This window comes from Sabethes cyaneus, chromosome 1 (assembly GCF_943734655.1).
Source record: "Sabethes cyaneus chromosome 1, idSabCyanKW18_F2, whole genome shotgun sequence".
NCBI classification, from domain to species: Eukaryota; Metazoa; Arthropoda; class Insecta; order Diptera; family Culicidae; genus Sabethes; species Sabethes cyaneus.
Genome location: NC_071353.1, coordinates 106,184,761 through 106,206,526, shown reverse-complemented (window position 1 = coordinate 106,206,526; position 21,766 = coordinate 106,184,761).

Below are 21,766 nucleotides of genomic sequence, written 5' to 3'. Positions count from 1 at the left end.
TTTGAAAAATAGTAACCCATTTTTGGATGAAAAGGGCCTATTACGACTATATAGTCTTCTTTGCAATCAAGAAATTCCCTTTTATACTCGATGTCCTATCGTGCTACCACAAAATCACCATTCAACTAATTTGATCGCTACTAACCCGCTACTAAAGCCGTTGAGCATCAATCAAATAATGGGACAGCTACCATCAGCGAGAGTGACTCCGTCGCGCGCATTTCTAAAGTCCGGCGTGGACTATTGTGGGCCATTCTTCGTCCGTCCGCCCAGCCGTCGCGGATCGTCGGTTCAAATATTCGTCGCGATATTCGTATGCATGGCCTCCAAAGCGGTCCATATCGAAATGGTTTACGGTCTGTCGTCGGCGTCGTTCATTAACGTTCTCAAACGGTTCGTTTCGCGTCGCGGTCGAACCTTGGACATTTATTGTGACAACGCCCGTACGTTTGTTGGAGCCAACCGGCTTCTCCAAGATGATAAGCGTCTATTTGACGAAGTACATTCGTCCCAATCGTTGGGCAAGTACTGCAGTGAGAATGGCATCCGATTTCATTTCAACCCGGCTCGCTCTCCTCACTTCGGAGGTCTGTGGGAGTCAGCCGTTAAGATCTTCAAACATCATTTGTATCGCATAATGAAGGACACACACCTGACGATTGACGATTTTAACACCTTGATAATTCAAATCAAGGGAATGATGAATTCACGACCCCTTACACCGTTGTCATCGGATCCTGCAGATGTCGTCGCTCTAACTCCAGGGCATTTTCTTGTGGGGGAGCCCATACACTCAATACCAGAACCCGATTTGAGCGAAATTCCACTAAATCGCTTGAATTCTTTTCAGAAAATGCAACAAAAGGTCCAACATGTCTCGGGACCACATCGGTCAGCTGCAAAGCAGACAACGCTGGCCTATGGTACAACCGGATATCAAGGTAGACACTCTGGTCTTGCTAAAAAACGATGCGCTGGAATCTTGCACGAGTCGCTCGTGTGTTCCCGGGACCAGATGGCCATGTTAAAGTGGTTGACGTCAAGACAGCACGCGGTGTTTATCGACGGGCGATTACAGAAATTTGCCTACTCCCCATAGAAGACGAGACACCACGAACTGGACCATCGCCACCTTTACCACCTACCCAACAGTAACATTTGAGCATCGCTAGTGGATTTATTTTGAAAGTGCCTTTCAACTTGGCCCGGCATGTTGCAGCACTATCTGCAAATCTTGTATAAAACCCTATTTTCATAAAAAACGATAAAAATCGTTCAGTAAGCTAAAACAGGAAACACTGTTCGTTATCGCTATCGTTATAATATATATCATTAACGCTAACAATTGATCTCTCTTGCCCGCCCAAATTGTATTCCGATAGGTACTGCCTTCTTTCTTGAGACAGGTCAGTTCAGTTATCAAATTTATGTCGATCGAATCAGTCGAGAAATAATATACGCTATTTCGCTTTCGAAACCACACGTTGGTTTAATTTTGTATAACGGGTCGAAATTTAATTAAAGTTCAAGTATTAAACAAGAACGTGTTTTGGGATAGCATCAGTATATCACACTACTCCTTGGAAATCCCGGATTCCCCGACGAATCTGCACAAGTTCCGGAACACGTACGTACCACCGCTCCTTTCCAGCGCACCTCCTGCAGCGCTACAATGTCAAACTTGCGGCTCTTCACTTCTTTAGAAAGCACGTGGGTACTTCCGAGCAAATTTAGAGACCGACTGTTGCATGTCCCTAATTTCCAATCGTTAGTCCATTTTCGTCGCCTGGGTCTTTGCCGATTGTTCCGATTAGAGTTTTATTGTTATTACTTACGGAGTCCATTGCTTTGATTGTTTTAGAGGTTCAGGCTTGCAAAGCCCGCAACCAACCCCACAGTATCACCGGAGGGCCAACGTAGCTCGAAGGAGCCCTCCTTCCCTGTCAGCATACGACCTTGGTTTCCACCGGGGTTGGTAACCCATCTCCACCGAGGTTGCTCGTATCCCGGCTGGTACCACGAGGAGGTGGGTGTAGGAGTTGCTAGGTAAGAGGCCAAAAAGTTTTCTTTCGTTTTTTTTTTTGTAGATTTCTGCATGGAAAATAATAACGTATATATTAAAAGCAAGAATAGATTTAGTTTTCACCTTTAAACTTTAAATAATAATGCTTACAACCAATATTTTTTTTGCTCGATCAAAAAAATCTCTTTGTTTTTTTTTCAGTGGCCCAACACCGGAAGGACAAAAACTTTGTAATGGCCTTATTATTTTCGATATTTGTTCAAGAAATATAAGTCCTCTTGGTTTTTCTACCAGTTTTGAGTATGACGAAGAGTAACTACTTGAAATTTTTAGCTGTGATTCAAACTATTTCCACACTTTTTATACTAGTTGGGTAGCTCTTGGACACGGCTAAAAAATCAGAGGGGTTGTGTACAAGACACGATCGCATATATAGGTGACGCAGGACTACGTAAGTCTCTTTGTAGTGATAGTAGCATGTATTCATGCATGTAATCATTCGATTCTTCATGTATACATGCTATATGCAACATATATACATGCTGCATGCGTTGTATGTAACATTTATCAAAATAGTAACATTGCATACGTTCAATTCTCAAAATATTGTGCATTTGAAAACAATTTAACAAAATCAAGAACACAAACTATTGCTTTCCTGCTACCTTACTGAAATTAAAGATTGATTTTATTACCCATGGTTCCCCACGTTGAAGGGATTTTACCAATTCGATCCTATTTTATCAACAGCACATCTTTTCACTACACTTCTAATGAAACGGCATCGGCAAGCATGCGTATTCACACAGAGTCGTATTCGCTATGACGGCACCGCACGACCTCTTTTCCACCTACAGAACTGCCCGTAGCTGAATGCGTGAAAATTATTTTCGATATATTCTGTCTTTTGCTCTCTTTAACAAATCGCTATTCTGCTTCACGCAAACTCGAAACTAATGTAGGTGTCTCCACTGCGGCACCGTGATAGCGAATTATAACCGAACATTACAGCTGTAGCATATTTTTCCAACACAGATATCAAATTCGCCGAGGGTTAATCGTCTCGCAGTAAAGAATTTGCGATCTGTTGGGACAATGAACCTGTGTCCCAAGTCGAAGAGAAATTGGACTAGGTTTAATCGCGTTCGAAAGAAATCTGTTGGCACGAAGGGGCTTTGTCACTCTTTCTGGCGTACTTCCCAAGCAAGGACATCAAAATGGTCTAGGTTTAATCGCGGTGTTAAGAAATCTTGTTGAAATGCGGAAACTTTGTTGCTTGTTTTGGCGTACTTCCCAAGCACAGATATCAAATTGGTATAGGTTTAGATCATCGCAAAGAATCTTCCAACCAATCACGAAGCGAGAATTCTGTAAAAACATAGGTTCATTATTTTCACTTTTTCAATAGTTCAACATCAAGGATCCATACTTTTCTTCATTTGGGTCAATTCTTAGAAGATTTACCGATCGATTGGTGTAAGAATATTGAAAATCGATCGGAAAACCGCTAGGCTATTAGCGCTCAAAACCTTTCATTTTTCGTGACGCTCGCATTTTTCGATTTTTTGGAATGACACCCTATCCCAAAACTTGCCGTAAGACGTAGTCCTACGTCAAAAAATACGTGCATAGATTTTTGCAAATAATTGCTGTCTGTCCATGATAAACGAAAGAAATCTGTGCTTATGATGACGTGAATTTTCGTATGACGAACTCCCGCTGGAGCATGAAAAATTGTTCCACTAAGAAATGTAAGTTCCGAAATATTTTTTCAGACTAAATGGGTATACCTGTACAGGTAAGATGTGTCAGATTTATCTGGTGTAAAAAACTTGTGAATTAATCCTTATAAAAACTCGCAATAAAGTCTGGATCGTGTTTACGTATGACGAAAAGGGTCCGAAACCGTATATCATGCCCCCAGTATGCGTAAATGCCAAATGTCTCTCATCATTCGTATGACGAATTCTCGCAACACATGCAATGGACTTTCAATACTCTGAAGCAAATAATTTAGTTTCATTAGATTTATTTTTACGCTGATTCATCTAACTCGGCACGATCCCTACAAACAGGAAAACAAGCGTACCAAGATGGCTGCCTTGTGGGTCTCCGGGCCTTGCTGGGAACGGAGACAAAACAAAATCAGGTTGGTGGTAGTTGGTCGCTATGGAACGAAGCCATGTTGATCTAATGTGAAGTATGGCGAGCATTTTCGTGTCAAAAATTCAAGAACAATCAACTCAAAAAGTTTCGAAAAGGCACAGAAGGCGGCAATTAGAAGAATTAGAAGAAGGCGGCGGTAAGAATTTTCCCAGCAGCTAGGGAAAATACCGGTGGCTAATGAGGAGCCCAATATTGATGCAGGTGGAAATGCAATAGCATTGATGCAGTTCTTTAGCATAATTTAGTTATTTATTTATTATTATTATTATTATAATGAGGACCAACGTCAGATATGGACGGTACATTCGTAGCTAATTATATGATAACTTGCGAGCTGGCTGGTGCATTGAAGAAAACACTGCAAAACTTTTCTCGAAAGTGGGATGCAGTTTGATCTATTGTCGACGTCTTTATGTCTCCGTTAAACATGGATGAAGAATACCAGCCTGAGCGACCATTGAAAGCGCTTTAAGCGAATATGAAATAGCCGCTTATTTAATCTTAGGTCCTTAGCTTCTTAGGTATAATTTGATATTAATAGAAGACTAATTTTAGTCGATTCATACAGCTTAGCGATTGCCCACATTAAAAAAAACAAGTCATGGTACACTGCGTAAATCTAAGCCCACCAGGTCTACTAACCGTCCGATTCACGCAGGAAAGCATATCTACCCCAGTCGAACAGTTGGTCATCGAAAAACTAATGCATCAACAGCACTGTCCTCCTACTAATGGTTTCGACAAACTTTGGTAGCTGTTATCTTATCGCACCTCTGCACTCTTTCGGGCTTTCATCATGCGGCAACGGGTCTCGCTCGATTGTGGGCCGTAACAGTGAGCGGAGCAGCAGCAGCAGCAGTTGGTCAGTTGGACATTTCCACCATTAATGCTCGGTGCTATCACATAATTGATTTCGGAAGTTCAGTGTGAGCTGCACACCCGAGAGTAAGGGTCACACGGGATCGTCCCTCCTTGCAGCTGTTCTCTTATTCGTTTTATTTTCTGGGCCAATGCTGGGAAACTTTTTTTTTTTCCTGCTTAGCTATCTTTAGATAAACTCGCTAATGTTTGCTTCTCGTTGGAGTTGGATGCACTTTTGCGGCTGGCTGCACCACCATCATCATGATTGTCACGGTTTCGTCGGCATGGTTTTGGATGGTCACAGCCAGCTACCAATTGATTAGATACGATGTTCAAAATTTCGCCGCGTTACTGGCCTATCGGGATGTCGGCTAAGCGGCTTTTACCAGTAGCGACTTCTGAAATATTTGGCTGCTCTTAATTGCAATTAAGTTCATATCTTTAGTCTGCAGGAGATATGCAATGGGCATGCGGTTGCTTCCATTTCGGTTAACCAATAATCGTTAATTCTTTTAGTCCATAAAGTCAACAGTATCAAAACAACAGCACAGAGCGCTACTTTACCGTCAAGTCGGTCAGTTCCAATGAACGCCTAGATTTAGAAGAAGTTACACGTTTGAAAGACAACTACATTTTAAATAACAATGATATGCACTGCACATGCACCACTTTCTAGGATGGCTACTCATCAAGCTTACAGTCAAGTCTGACTGTAAGCGCACATCTCTGCATGTGGAACGCCCACGGCGCCTGTTTCTGACACAGTGCAACTAACTTTATGACTGCCGTTGATGAGCAACCGAGTGATTAAGCTCATTTCATAGCCGCTGGAAATGCCAATCCGGATTACGGTAATCCGGTCCGACGGATGTTTTGTACGCGATTACTGGATCAATGGGTTAATGGGAAACACTGCCGTTTGCCGGTAGTAATTGGACGATCGTATGCAAGGAGCAATTATTTTAAAGTTACTATAAAAACTAATCGATAACCCTTTGCGTGTGGTAAATGCATTTGCTCTGGTCGGGGCAATACAAAGGAGTCGCCTGTGAAGCATGTCAGAAAATGAATTACAAGCACCGAAGCCTTCGAGGAATGGCTTACCTATATGTTTAACGCTTCCAGCGTTACGTATCTATGTTACTGGCACAACCAACGATTCGGGAAAGGGAAGAAGGGTGCAAGTGTCAAGTGAATGTCATTGTGCGTTTCGGAACTGATTCACGGATGAAGGGATCTTTGTTCGTAAATATGCCTTTTTTGATTCGGCATAATTCTCACAAGCGTAGTCGATATGGCTGTTGATGTTCAGCCGGTCCTCTATCATTACTCCAAGATACATGACAGCACGCGTTGAAGTAATGACGTGCTCCCCAATGGTGATAACAGCCCATTGTACTGCTTTACAATTACTGATCAACTGGACCTGATGGGTAATTTTTAGCTTTGCCCACTGCAACCAGTTCTCGCTTCTTTCCATTTCTACCTCTTCCAGTGAGTCGCCGGCTACCGAGCAGCTTCAAAGTCAGTACACCATTGTACATCCCGTTCCAGAGCGTAGGTCCGAGGATGGAGCCTTGCAGAACACCCGGCGTTATGTTTATCGTCTGTAACCATAGATTACCTCTTGGTCGCCGCAGTTGGTTCCGAACGATGCCTAATAAACAAACCAAAAATGTCCCAACCGCAACGGGGTAACTGGTTACACTTAGCTGTAACGAGAATTGCCGTTTCTTGCAACCTAACACAAACTAAGAAGGTCGCGCCTCAACTCTAGTGGTTCCAAATGGCATCCGTTACAGATCGGCTTCGACTTGTTCCTTCGTGATCGTGTTTAACAGAGTCCACTTAAGCGCCAACACTATCTGAGGGATTGTGATGTGGACCTGCAAGTTCTTGCCTACCCGGTTAGCTCGCTCAGGGCGGGTCGTATCGATCTCTAACTCCCAATCAAAATCATGAAGCAGAAACGAAACGCGAAAAATCAATAAGTTAGCTTCTAATCCCATACTGTGTATTCTATAAACACTTCCATTACGATCTTAAATGTATATTCAATATTCTTGTTTCAGTTTAACTTGATGCGCGCTTACATGTACTTAAAAATATAGAGCTCTGGCAGGGCTTCGACCGATCCTTTTTTTCTACCGCAGTCACACCAACGCGCATTCAAGTTCACACCGTCCGTTTAGAGGTGGAATACGAATGCTATGAATAACACAACTGGCATTTTGCTCAGTCAAACGCCGACTGCACGCTGCAGAACGAACGGCTTCTAAAACTTTCTGACATTTTCGTTTCGATCAAGTTGCCTTTACCGTTTGGAGCAGCGAATGACTGCAAAACAGTCAAATGACTGGCAATCACCACGCTAACGAAAAGCAACCGCACAATCGTATGATTCAATACTACAAAAAAAAACAACCACTACATGTGCATGGGAGAAGTCGGTCGGACTCCGTCCAATACAAACGAATATTTTGCTTGCGTCGGACCGACGTCTGGGTGACAAACTTTTACTGTGAGCAGCCGATTTGGAGACAAAAAGAGAAACGAAAAAATACGTCACCGTATGCTTCCAGTCAGTTTGCAGTTTATATTCTCAAAGCGCAAAGCAAAACGGGAGATCGACTGTTTGCTTTTGCTGAGATGCCGCATGAATTGTACGACGGCAGCAGCGCAAGCCGCAGTTTGACTGGATTAAAAAAACGGTCAAATGATCGTTCAAAAATCGGAGTTTGAATGCGGAAAGTTCGCATTCACGGCAGTCACATTCAACTTGCGATCCCTTTTTAAGCCCTGGCTCTGACCTTAATAATGTTGGCGACCTAGGTGCCTACGACGTCCACTGCTACTTCTGCTTCAAGACCGGAATGGTCCGGTACACGGTACCACCGGTTGACGGTGAATAGCAGTTATCGAAAACCGCATAAGCATGCGGGCAGTTGTTGACACGGGAATCTACAACGCAATGTCGTAACGATGACCAAAAACGGACGGTGAATCGCACACCAAATTCGTCGGTCGAAAACAGCTTAACATGTACACCAGATGCTGGTGTTAGCGATCGCCACGCGGTAGCGAACGGATCTTTCCACCGGGAACGTCAATGAAATTATCTACCCGACGCACGTGGTTTTGGAGGGTAACCACCGCACCGATCGATACCGAATTATCCACCGGTATTTTTGATGGAATCTGCTTAACCCGTCTCTTCGATGCACATGGTGTCAAGGTGTAACCACCGTACGGAACGATACAGTTCTCAATGAACGATCGATGCGAGAATTAAAGTTGTCCAAATCCTGCATAAAAACCTTCGTTGGAAGGTTTTACCTGTGCAATATAAACTTCTCAACTTGATTGGCAGAAATCTTGCAAGTCGTATTAACGGTTTGGAGCTTTCAGTCCTTGTAGAACAATACATTATGTTAATTATCTAGACACATTTTATAAACCCGTAGACTTACTGAAAATGCGATATTACTAAATCGCGTGCCAATCACTCCACAGATGAACTACAATCCTCGATACTTTTCTTCGCAGCACAGTAGTGTAGGGAACGAGCCAAGCCTGATGAATTAGCGCAAATATAAATCTAATGAAACTGATTTATTTGCTTCAGTGTAACAGAAATTCCGTTGCATGTGTTGTAAGAGTTCGTCGTACGAACGATTAGTGATGTCCGAAATTTTCAATTATTCGATTATCGATTAATCAGCGAGCGTTGTCTGCACTAATCGATTAATTCAACTATTCGTGCTAGTGGTATTCGATTAGAAATATTCGAATATTTTTTTAATTAATTCGATTAATCGAACGATTATGAACGACTAGCGGCCATTATTCGGGGATTATTCGCATTCATATTATTTCGTTGGAACTATTCGATTAATTCAACTACTCGTGCTGGCAGTATTCGATTCAAAATTATTCGAATATTTTTATAATTATTCGATTAGTGAATTAATCGAACGATTAACGGACATCACTAGACTTAACGCTGACCAAATAGATTGACATTTTTGCAGATTAGTAAATTTTTTGGCATATAAAAACGACTTAACTCATTACAGTAGGATTTCGAATTTGGCATGGTTCGATTTTGGCATGCCTCGATTTTGGCAACTCAAGTAGCCGTTTTTGGTAACACAAAAATTTTCCCTTACAAAAATATGCTTTAATGTAAATCAGTTTCCGCATACATCCTGTACCCTTCTGAGGCTCGACCGATCACTAATCCTGCTTCGGTTGCTAGCTACCTCATCCAAATCATTCATCTCTTCTTCCAGTTTATGCTTTTCGGCAAGGTGGCGTGTCTCCAAAGCCTGCTTCTCCTCCAGCTGTTGGAGCTTCATTCGGTGGCGAGCTGTTCTAACGCTGGTAGTGGTAGTGCGGGACGAGACTCTCAGAGGCATACAGTTACGGCAACTCCAATGCCGATCCGCAACAGACTTTGTCACTCCAGCACATGACATATGCCACCAAACTTTACACTCGTCGCATTGGACCATGTCATCCACCTCATCGGGACGGTCACAGTTGGCGCAGTTGTTGGCCCTATTGCGTTCGGGTGTATGCATATCCGACTGGCCTTGCTTTTCCATAGTGAAAAATTCTTAAAGGTTTTGTTCCAGCGGTTACGGAACAAAGAAAAACGACCACTGACTTTCCTTAGCAACGTATGTATTTTGATACAAGCAGCTTTAAGCTATAAACATAATTTGATTTCATTATTGACATTTACAAAATTTAGGTGTAACTTACAATTTTTCAATGTCGCTATCGAGTAAACCGCATGTATTTATCCGTAAGATGTAGGTTATAACTGTAACTATTCATTGCATGTTTAGCTTTATCCTAGGTTTTAGTTTAGTTTATTGATTCTAGTACTTACTCGTTCAGATATAGCAAATAAGGGGGCTGGTACCGAATGGCCGAAACACAAATGGCCGAATCACGAATAGCCGAAATCCAAATGGCCGAATTTCAATAACAGTCACAGAAGGCCGAATCACGAAAGGCCGAAATTTTTCGGAATGCCTAAATAACTATTCAATAAAAAACCATGAATTGGCAATTAGTTAACAAATAACTTTAATCAAACAAAAAACAAACTACTAGGGTATTGTCGTTATTGTCGGGCCGCTGTTATGGTCGGGCCTTCGCGATTTTACAGTTTTAGTAACTCATGATATCTATGATACAACCATTGTAAAACTTCTTATTGTGATAGCTAACTTTTCACAATATTGTGAGTTTCAATCGTGTATTCAAAACACCCGTACTAAATTCAGTGACTAAACTTACAAAAAAAGTTTTCCAGGCGCAATGAACTTTTCTGCAAGAAATGATTCATGAAAGGCAATTATCGAGATAAATTTTGAAAATGTATGAAGTGTGTTGTGCTGCATACGTAGACTATAGAAAAATCCCCTCCAGTAAGGTGTTTAGGAAGGCTAAGGTGAAATACTAGAAAAGCGCTATTTGTAAAGGTCGGGCCACATGAGTAGTCATGGTTGGGCCACCATAATTTTAAGCGCAGAAGCGCAATAATCCCTAGAGAATGTCAGTCACGTAAAATGTGATGAAATAAAGCTAAATTAATACGATAAAAACCTAGATTTTTGTTGTTTCGTTCTTTCTAGTTGTACACTTTAGAAAAGGCGATTGTAGCAATATTGATTTTACAAGATCGCCAAAATTTCGCAAAAATGCTATTAAAAATATGGTATTTGTACTTATATGAGCCGTTGTTCACGGAATTCATTCTTTTCATGCCTCTATATAGAATTTCAATACGTATGGCTTACATTTTCTACGGTGGCCCAACCTGCACAACATGGCCCGACTATGACAACATTTTTTGTCTTCACGTAAATACCTATAACTTTTTTATTTTTCAAGCAATCAGTTCAAAACTTTCCGAAAATATACCTTATTCTTAGACCTTTGCAACGATGTATTTAGATTTCCAAAATTCCTTTTGAAACGAAAGTTATGGGCGAACTCCAAAACGTGGCCCAACCACGACGACACTCCCCTACTATTAAACAAACAAAACATGCTTTACGAACGCCTTTGTTTAGCGCTTAATAAAAGCGCAACTGCGTCCACAAAATTTTTGCTGCTCATTTTGTGAGCATTAACACATTTCGAGTAGATTTTTTCGTCTATTTCTCGGCGCGAATTCGGAACATCCCCCTGAAGAATTCTAAGGATGTTCCCATCTATCGCCTTTTGCTCCACCCGCAGCTCAGTGATGATCGTGGTCATTGACAGGTGATGGAAACCAACAATGGTTGTCCATCGTTGATGCAATGCTTCCAAGCTGTTTGTGGTCCGCGGTAGCTTGTCAATGACGGCTTAAAATTTGACCACAGAGTGGGGTGAAACAATGGCCTGTTGTTCCGGTTCCTCCCACTTATGTAAGTATTCCGAAAATATGTAAGGCAATTCTCCAATTCTTCAAGCATCGTTTCTTCCATCGCGTCGTACGCCTCCTGTATCCGATTTTGCGACAGAAGAGACAAAGCCTAGATTTTTTATTACATTATAAAAACATCAAATAAAAGTACTTTATCAACAAACCTGCAGCCGTTTTACCGCCATGAATATGTCTGTGTTGGTCGAGTAATGTTGTTTTAGTCCGCGTATATTTAATTGTTTTATTATATTTTGGGTGAAATGAAAAAAGCATAAGAAGCATTCCGCTTCTACTTATTTTTATTGAATAGTATCCCATCAATGGAAAGCATCGGTTTTCCTCTCTGCGACAACACAATTTTAACGACTGGCGCACTTTCTTCGTTGTTGAAACCAGCAACATCGGATGAATCGCCGGATGCACTCATTTTTCACAGGACAACTACCAACTACCGTGCGGAAAGCAAACCGTGTTCAACAACAATGGACACAACTGTTGGCTTTGCTATGTGCGGTCAACAAAGATGGACACGGCGGGATATTGAATGAAATGTTTCGGCCGCTTTAGTAATAGGGTAATAAACTTGTAGTTTACTGCATTTATTTCTTTATGAAAATCCATGACAGTAAGAATAAGATTACAATCTATACCTATAAAGAAGGATTTCTGTCTGTCTGTCTGTCTGTCTGTCTGTCTGTCTGTCCGTATGTTCCTTATAGAATCGAAAACTACTGAACCAATCGGCATGAAAACATGCATGTAGAGGTTTTTTGGGGCCAGGAAAGGTTTTAGTGATGGTTAGAAACCCCTCCCCCCACTAAGAGGGGGTGTTCCCATACAAATGAAACACAAATTTCTGCATAACTCGACAACTAATCAAGCAAATAGAACAAAATTTGGCATGTGGGTGTTTTCGGTGACAAGAATTTATTCTATGGTAAACTGAGACCCCTCCCCTCTTTATAAGGGGAATTATAACTCCTCTCCTCTTTAAAAGGGGGGGCTCCATACAAATTTCCTCATAACTCGAGAACTAATCAAGCAAATGGAACCAAATTTGGCATGTGAAGGTTTTCGAGGGCAAGAATATTTTCTATAGTAAATTAGGACCCCTCCCCACTTTAAGAGGGGGGGCTCCTGTACCAAAGAAACACAATTTTCCTCATAACTCGAGAAGTAATTAAGCAAATGGAACCAAATTTGGCATGTGGGTGTTTTTGGAGACAACATTTTTTTCTATGATGAATTGGGACCCCTCCCCGTTTTAGGAGGGGGGGATCCTATACACATGAAATACAAATTTCCTCATAACTGAAGAACTAATCAAGCAAATGGAACAAAATTTGGCATGTGAGTTTTTGAGAGCAAGAATATTTTCTATGGTGAATTAGGACCCCTCCCAACTTTAAGAGGGGGGGCTCCTATACAAACGAAATACAAATTTCCTCATAACTCGAGAACTAATCAAGCAAATGGAACCAAATTTGGCACGTGGGTGTTTTTGGTGACAAAAATTTTTTCTATGATGAATTGGGACCCCTACCCACTTTAGGAGGGGGGGCTCCTATACAAATGAAATACAAATTTCCTCATAATTCGAGAACTAATCAAGCAAATGGAACCATATTTGGCATGTGGGTGTTTTTGGAGGCAACCATTTTATATGATGAATTAGGACCCCTTACCTTTTTAAGAGGGGGGGCTCTCATACAAACGAAATACAAATTTCCTCATAACTCTAGAACTAATCAAGCAAATGGAACCAAATTTGACATGAAAGTGGTTTTGGACGCAAGATTTTTTTCTATGGTGAATTGAGACCCCTCTCTTCTTTAGAAAACGAGTTATGACCCATCTCCCCGTTAAGAGGGTGGGCTTCCATACAAATGAAATGCAAATTTCCTCTTATCTCGAGAACTAATCAATCAAATGGAACGAAATTTGGCATGTGGGAGTTTTAGATGGCAGAAATTTTTTCTATGGTGAATTACGACCCCTTCCCCTTTTAAGAGGGGAGCTCCCATTCAAATGAAATTCAAATTTCCTTATAACTTGAGAACTAATCAAGCAAATGGAACCAAATTTGGCATGTGGGAGATTTTGGAGTCTTAAATTTATTTTACGATAGTTAGAGACCTCTCACCCCTGTGGTAGGGGGATATGGACTCTCATACAAATAAAACAGAAATTTTTGCGAAACTCAAAAACTAATCGAACTCGAGAAATTCGAGACTCTTCCATAAAACATTAGTCAATACAAGACCACAAAAACTATCTATAGTAACACTAGATCATTCAGGACGAGACGGTCGCGAGTGTTGCCGGTGACCCGCCGTCGGAAGCGCCGCCCACTGGGGGGCTTGCAAAATTCGAGATTGTGACAAAGATCATCCGAGATTCATGATTTATGTACAACACAGGTTAATTTGTGGCAATACGAAGTTTGTCGGGTCAGCTAGTTATAATATAAGCATATATCTACGGAAGATAATTTTTATACTGGTTTTTACCTCATATTTCTTGGTTATAAATACATCTTCATTATTTACCGTATTTACCGTGTTATTCCAAATAAGGGTAGTTAACTTTAATAAATTGAAGATTTAAGAAGATTTTTACTAGTTTTTAATGTAATTTCAACTAATTTTATGTAGGTTAAAGAATTTTACGACTGGCAAGCCACTATAAATATTGTTTTCGTTCTGTATTCCCCCCTGTCATGACAAGCCGTTTCATAATCTGTCAGTTTGACACACTGTCTGTCAACGCTTCTTGTCAGTTGATTTATGGGAGCTAGGGTTCCCAGGCGCAACATTGGTTAAAACTAAAGGCATTTTGAGCCGTTTTAACCAAGTTTTAGTTAAATCCAACATTTTTACCGGCAGACTCGTTTAAGAGTGTACGCCTTTCCTTCCATTAACCTTCCAACTTATTCAATAACTTCAACCCGTTGCAGCAAAAACTTGAATCCTTGAAAAAGCGATAAACCTTTTCAGCGCAGCGGGTTGAGCCAACCGAATCAAATTTCGGTCGAGCAAATTCAGTTTCGTTTTACAAATTCCCTCCAGAGGGTAGCTTTTATGAAGCCTAATTGTTCGATCAATTAGCGCTTTCCAAGTAACAAGCTGGAAATTCAGCTGACGGTCCCAGAATAATGGTCTCACGGATCAAAATTCAAAACAACACCGGACCCAGCTATATGATGGTACATCTCGGTCGAAGAAAAACACTTCAAAACACCACCTTCCGAATCGTTTACCTAAATCATCCATCTTAATCGGTTACTCCCTCAACTTTTATTACATCAAATCGACGGGGAAGTGGCAACCAAAAAAACAGCAGCAGCAGCAGCAGGCACAGGTGCCTCAAGCCCGTCGCTTCTGCTAAATTATAGACTACAATCGTAACAGGAAAAGTGCTATCAGAGAAAAAAGACGGAGCGGAATATGAAACAAAAAAATTGAACAGTTTATCACTTTTCTTCGTCCAACAGCTGTCGAACGTAATGCCCCTGTCTGCGGGCCTGCCTGCCTGCCTACCGTCACCCCAACACACAATGCAATACTGAGAGTAAGATACGACCTTTGAAGCCTATAAATTTCATCCTTTTCAGTCGGTGTCCTCTTTTCTTCTTCGATTCTTTCTCGCGAGTCTACCTTTGGCCGACCGGAATAAATTCTAGCATTTCGCTGTCAATTCGATTTTGTTCGAGCTTCTTTTGGATTTGATTTTTTTTGGGCTGTTAACTACAGCATCCGCAAGCCATTTTGTTAGGACTTATATAGGATGAACGGCACACTACAGACTGTGTCTACTAATGTTTACGGGGAAGGTGGTTTAGCGAAAAGTCATCTCCAGTACTCAACCTAATCGCTTATCTAGTGAAAAGGTGTTTTCTAGAGTATATGAAAATTCTGCTAATTCTAAATGAATAACATCCAGAGCAGACAATATTGCACGAGTTTGAAATAAAAACCGGATCATCCACTTTCATATACGTACCGAGCTTGTTCCATTCATTTTTGCATCAGCATAAACATTTGAGCAAAAGTGCTTTCGAAAAACACATTAGGAGAGCTGCTGCAAGTTCAACATTTCCTTTCGTATGCAAATGACCTGCCGAGAAGGATGACGGTGATGGTGATGATGATGATGCTTAGCATCAAAATATTCCGCTCGTATGCTTCTGTCGATGCTATCGCAGGGAAGTTCTTATTTTTGGCGAGTGTGCAAAAGCAAATGTCTTTTCAATAACTCCTCCACCCTCGCGAAGAACGGGAAGAGATGAATTTCGTTAAAGCAAACGACCGACCGTCCTGACGCCATCAGGATGTCGTGTCTTCAAACACTACTTCTATTTGTGTTGTTCCTATTTTCGGTTGCAGAACCAGACGCGAACGAGCGTCTACCGAAACGAACGGAGCGCATGCTGCATGTGGGGATAGGATGAAAACCGGTCGCTGTTTCTTCTGCTGCTCCCCACTTTAAGGATAACGAGACGGATGTTGCTCCCACAGCGAGCAACGACTTCGATACGGTTGGTCGACCAGCAGAAAAGCCAATGTCAGCACGCGGATGCACCGGAGGCTGTTTCGTGGTAGGGAGGAGGCCGCATTCACCGCCACCGGATTACAGAACCTTCAATAGTAAACAGCATTTTCGGGAGCTAGCAAAATTGGGTCCCCACGGGCAGTCAGTGTAGAGATTTAACGCGACCGGTATTTGCTAACTGAACGAGACAAAATCGTTGTTTTTCTTTTCTTTTGCTAAGGAGGGATTTTTTGGGCGAACAATGACGGTTCAACGACCTCGGTGAGATTGAAAGTTTTATGGAAATGCTTAACCTGACAAGGGTTCTTGTTGGGCCCTTGTGGGTTGTGATGATCTACCTTTAAGAGTCCAAAAGAAATTTGAATGCTTTTCTGCTCAGGGCCCGGCATCGTCGAAACAAATAAATGAAACTGATTTTTTCTTACCTTCGCTTCTCATATGAAGTGACTTGTTTCACTTGTTGAACAGAACGTTTCATGTAAGCTTCAGTTGAAGTTGGTAGCTGTTTCAATTTACGACGGTAGAAAGTCAGGCACGATTTGTCGACATTGACAAGGTTAAGTTTAATATGCGTTGCATTGTAGGAAATGTTACTCAAATTCAATTCATTTGCATTCATAATTGCTGACCTTTTTCTGAATATTTGATAGAAAAGTACAAATGAAAAGTTGAAACCGATAGTCATGACGAAGTGAAACCCGTTTCGCTGACGCTGACTGAAGCCAGTTTGAAACTGAATCGGTGCTGCTTCTGTTGAAACCGAAGCTTCACTACTTCATTGTTGAGTGACGCTATGCAATTGAAGCTGACGTTGTCGGGCCCTGATTCTGCTAAAGATACGCTTTACCTAAATTAGAAGGAAAAATGTGCAGGGCGCTAATTTGAGTCCATAATGATGGCTGTTACAATATTTTAGTTACTAAATTGAATTGCTTGCGTTTTTATTTTCCATTCGCTTCCATGTTTAGTAAAATACGGATCAACACTTCAAACCGCAAACTCAAATGCAACAGTAACGTATTCGGTCTTATTTCTGTCTAGTCTTAAAATCCTGTAAAATTGTAACTTTTTCTTTTGTGATAAAAACACAGATGTTAACGGGAAATTGGCAGTCATCAACTTTTTTTCGGAGAGCCCAATTATGGAACCAGTTTTTGGCCCCAAAAGCGGGTTTCTGTTCATAGAATGGTATTTACTGCATTCTTCTTGTTAATTTGAGCACAGTGAATATATTTTCATGAACAAAATTTTTGTTTCAAACAAAAAAAAGCTTTTGAATTTTGCAGAATCGATGACGGCTAATTTCGAATCTCGGCTAGGCGGGGCTTGTAAGATGGAGTCAGTAGGATCGTTGCACTGGTCCCGTAATTTTCCTGTACTCCAACAGCCGACTGTGAAGTCTGTCGATAAAGAAGGGTAATGTCTAAAGACCCAAGGCTTTGCTTTATGACGACTAATTTCACCTTAAAACTACGGATCTTTCTTCAGGAAAACATGGCATCACTGACAACAACCTGGTTGAGATTTGGTTTCTCAGAACACAGTGAGTGAGTGAGTGAGTGTGAACCAGAATCAGAACCAGAACCAGAACCAGAACCAGAATCAGAATCAGAACCAGAACCAGAACCAGAACCAGAACCAGAACCAGAACCAGAACCAGAACCAGAACCAGAACCAGAACCAGAACCAGAACCAGAACCAGAACCAGAACCAGAACCAGAACCAGAACCAGAACCAGAACCAGAACCAGAACCAGAACCAGAACCAGAACCAGAACCAGAACCAGAACCAGAACCAGAACCAGAACCAGAACCAGAACCAGAACCAGAACCAGAACCAGAACCAGAACCAGAACCAGAACCAGAACCAGAACCAGAACCAGAACCAGAACCAGAACCAGAACCAGAACCAGAACCAGAACCAGAACCAGAACCAGAACCAGAACCAGAACCAGAACCAGAACCAGAACCAGAACCAGAACCAGAACCAGAACCAGAACCAGAACCAGAACCAGAACCAGAACCAGAACCAGAACCAGAACCAGAACCAGAACCAGAACCAGAACCAGAACCAGAACCAGAACCAGAACCAGAACCAGAACCAGAACCAGAACCAGAACCAGAACCAGAACCAGAACCAGAACCAGAACCAGAACCAGAACCAGAACCAGAACCAGAACCAGAACCAGAACCAGAACCAGAACCAGAACCAGAACCAGAACCAGAACCAGAACCAGAACCAGAACCAGAACCAGAACCAGAACCAGAACCAGAACCAGAACCAGAACCAGAACCAGAACCAGAACCAGAACCAGAACCAGAACCAGAACCAGAACCAGAACCAGAACCAGAACCAGAACCAGAACCAGAACCAGAACCAGAACCAGAACCAGAACCAGAACCAGAACCAGAACCAGAACCAGAACCAGAACCAGAACCAGAACCAGAACCAGAACCAGAACCAGAACCAGAACCAGAACCAGAACCAGAACCAGAACCAGAACCAGAACCAGAACCAGAACCAGAACCAGAACCAGAACCAGAACCAGAACCAGAACCAGAACCAGAACCAGAACCAGAACCAGAACCAGAACCAGAACCAGAACCAGAACCAGAACCAGAACCAGAACCAGAACCAGAACCAGAACCAGAACCAGAACCAGAACCAGAACCAGAACCAGAACCAGAACCAGAACCAGAACCAGAACCAGAACCAGAACCAGAACCAGAACCAGAACCAGAACCAGAACCAGAACCAGAACCAGAACCAGAACCAGAACCAGAACCAGAACCAGAACCAGAACCAGAACCAGAACCAGAACCAGAACCAGAACCAGAACCAGAACCAGAACCAGAACCAGAACCAGAACCAGAACCAGAACCAGAACCAGAACCAGAACCAGAACCAGAACCAGAACCAGAACCAGAACCAGAACCAGAACCAGAACCAGAACCAGAACCAGAACCAGAACCAGAACCAGAACCAGAACCAGAACCAGAACCAGAACCAGAACCAGAACCAGAACCAGAACCAGAACCAGAACCAGAACCAGAACCAGAACCAGAACCAGAACCAGAACCAGAACCAGAACCAGAACCAGAACCAGAACCAGAACCAGAACCAGAACCAGAACCAGAACCAGAACCAGAACCAGAACCAGAACCAGAACCAGAACCAGAACCAGAACCAGAACCAGAACCAGAACCAGAACCAGAACCAGAACCAGAACCAGAACCAGAACCAGAACCAGAACCAGAACCAGAACATCCGGTCCGGTAGCGTCCGGTTCTAGAAGTAACTTTTAAGCATTGTTGCATTGTTTCCAACGCTTGATCACCTCCGATCCTTCGGTAATCAGGTTCCTCGTCTTGGCACGGTTCGGTTCCTGATTCCGTTGATCGTATTAACGGAGCTTCTCGTATCGTGCCTCTCGAAGTAATTCTCCGCCTCCGCAAGAACGTGATCCCAGTGCTGACGTTTCTTACGACGGTGAAGCAGTTGGTAAAGTTATGATAAAGTAGTCTCTTTTCGGCAGCTCTAGTATTACGGTATCTCTTTCTCTGCTTTGGCGTGTCACAGTTGCAGCCAATATGAGACTTCTGGCTCGATTCTCTCATCAGTCACTCGTTGGCGCTCTGCGTCAAACCACTCACTGAAAGTGGCTGCAGCTGTAGTACCTAACACTTCTCGTGCTGTAGTGTTGATCGGGGCGTGCATGTGCCACCAGTGTTCGTTGAGATTCTCTCCAAGTTCCTCTTGTTGGTTTCGATTTGAATACGTTGCACAAACGGGCGCGGATCTTTCTTACTGCGAGATAGCGGTCCGAATCGATGTTTGGACCCCGGAAGGATCGCAAATCTCTGACATCAAAAAAGTGCCGGCCATGACCATCAACCAGATCCTGACCGGTCTGAGAGCAGGCCTCTCCAGTAGGGTGTTTCGACATGTGCTTCCGACTGTTCCATCGTGCAAAATAGGTACTACAAATATTTTCCTCTGGCATTCCTCTGGCTGCAGCGAAGTTGATTAGCTACAGGCTATTGTTGTTTATGGTAGAATGGTCGCTTTCTCTACCAATAACTGAACGAAAGACCTTTTCACGAGCGACCTGCATTTGTATCCCCGATGGCTATCTTTATGTCATGCCATGGGCACTGTCCATACGCCCTCTCGAGAAGTCCATCGGCTTTGTCGTTCGTCGTTGCGTACACATGTATCCAGCAGTAGTCACAGAATTTGCCCATAATCCTCAACATTCATAGATGTTGCCTCCAGCTAATGGCACGCTTCATTTGTTTTCTATGTAATACGAATCCTTCTACAAGCTCTGCTTTATTGCCGCCACTGTAGTAAACGTGATACTTAAATATCGTGCCTGTAACAGGATCTTCTGCTCGGAATTCGCGATCTCTCTTCTTCGGCCGCCATCGTACTTCCTGGATGGCTAGGGTATAGCTGGCGAGACACAGCGTTTCATAAGTCAGCCACCCGCTCCAAATCAGTCGCTGTTGTATGCCGCCCAGAACCTGGTATACTACCGCATACCTGGTACGGAAACGGCAATTCGCCGTGTAGTGGGATCACCGTCTTAGCCTGGAGACAGGCGCTCACGGCTGGCAAGACTGTTTCTTTGGCCAACACTCTGCGGAAGCACGAATGCCTCCTTCCCTGTGGGTATACTACCGTAGTTTCCACCGGGGTTGGTTACCCGATCTGCAATAAGGTGCCTCGTATTCCGGCTGCTATCACGAGGAGGTAGGAATGGGAGCTGCTGGATAAGGGGCTAGTGATCATTGTAGGGTCTATTTCATAGCTAAACATGATTTGGTTAGTCGCACAACCTGCGGCGCATTTTGCAGATCATGTTCGGAATTCGACAAACATTTTTGCTTGTTGGGCGATTGTTTATTGAATATTGGCTGCATAACGGTTGATTAAATGTACTATTCAAATCAAATGTTTGTCGGGTAATTTTGAAAATCAAGCTAAAGTGATGCAAAGTGTACAATGAATTTTCATTAAGGATGGCAGCATGAAACTTATACAACACTCGAACGGCACAACGAACTGAAAACCGGAGTACTGCATGATTCGGTCCAATTTACTGTCACTATCATTTCATTATCGGCAATCACGTATCGTCCCATTAGAAAAAGCTTCCTTTTCGACATTGGAGATGGCGTTCCCGAATTATGGTACTGTTTTTTCCATTGATTGGAAGTTTTACCGGCTGGGATTATACCGGCAATTGACATGTGAAGTGTTCCGTCTCCAGGAATCATCCGAAAACGCTGCCGCTGCCGCCGGCGAGTTGTTGTTTTGAAGAGTTTTACCACGAGTAGACTCTTCACACGGAATCTTCAATCGGTTGTTCACTCTCGCGTCTCGCCCATAAACGTGCCGTGTATGGCGTCAATTAATAAAAAGACGATAATTTTCGAATGTTAATTAGAACCTATTAGAGCATGCATTCACGCTTTTGTTTTTTCTCGTTTTTCGGTGGCGGAACTCTTCAACTTTCGACCGCTGCTGATGATGTTCGGGGACTTGGCGTTGAAATCGTGAAGCGGTTTTCAAAACACATGACAGGCTAATCATCATCGATGATTTAATTGAAACTCAGCGTGACGTCCAGAGATGATTTAAGCGTTGGGGAATCTCGAGGTGAAGCATGTTGTTGATTGAGCTTTAAGACAGCACGTTTGAGGTGTGGAATTAGAGAGCATGCCATCACTTTT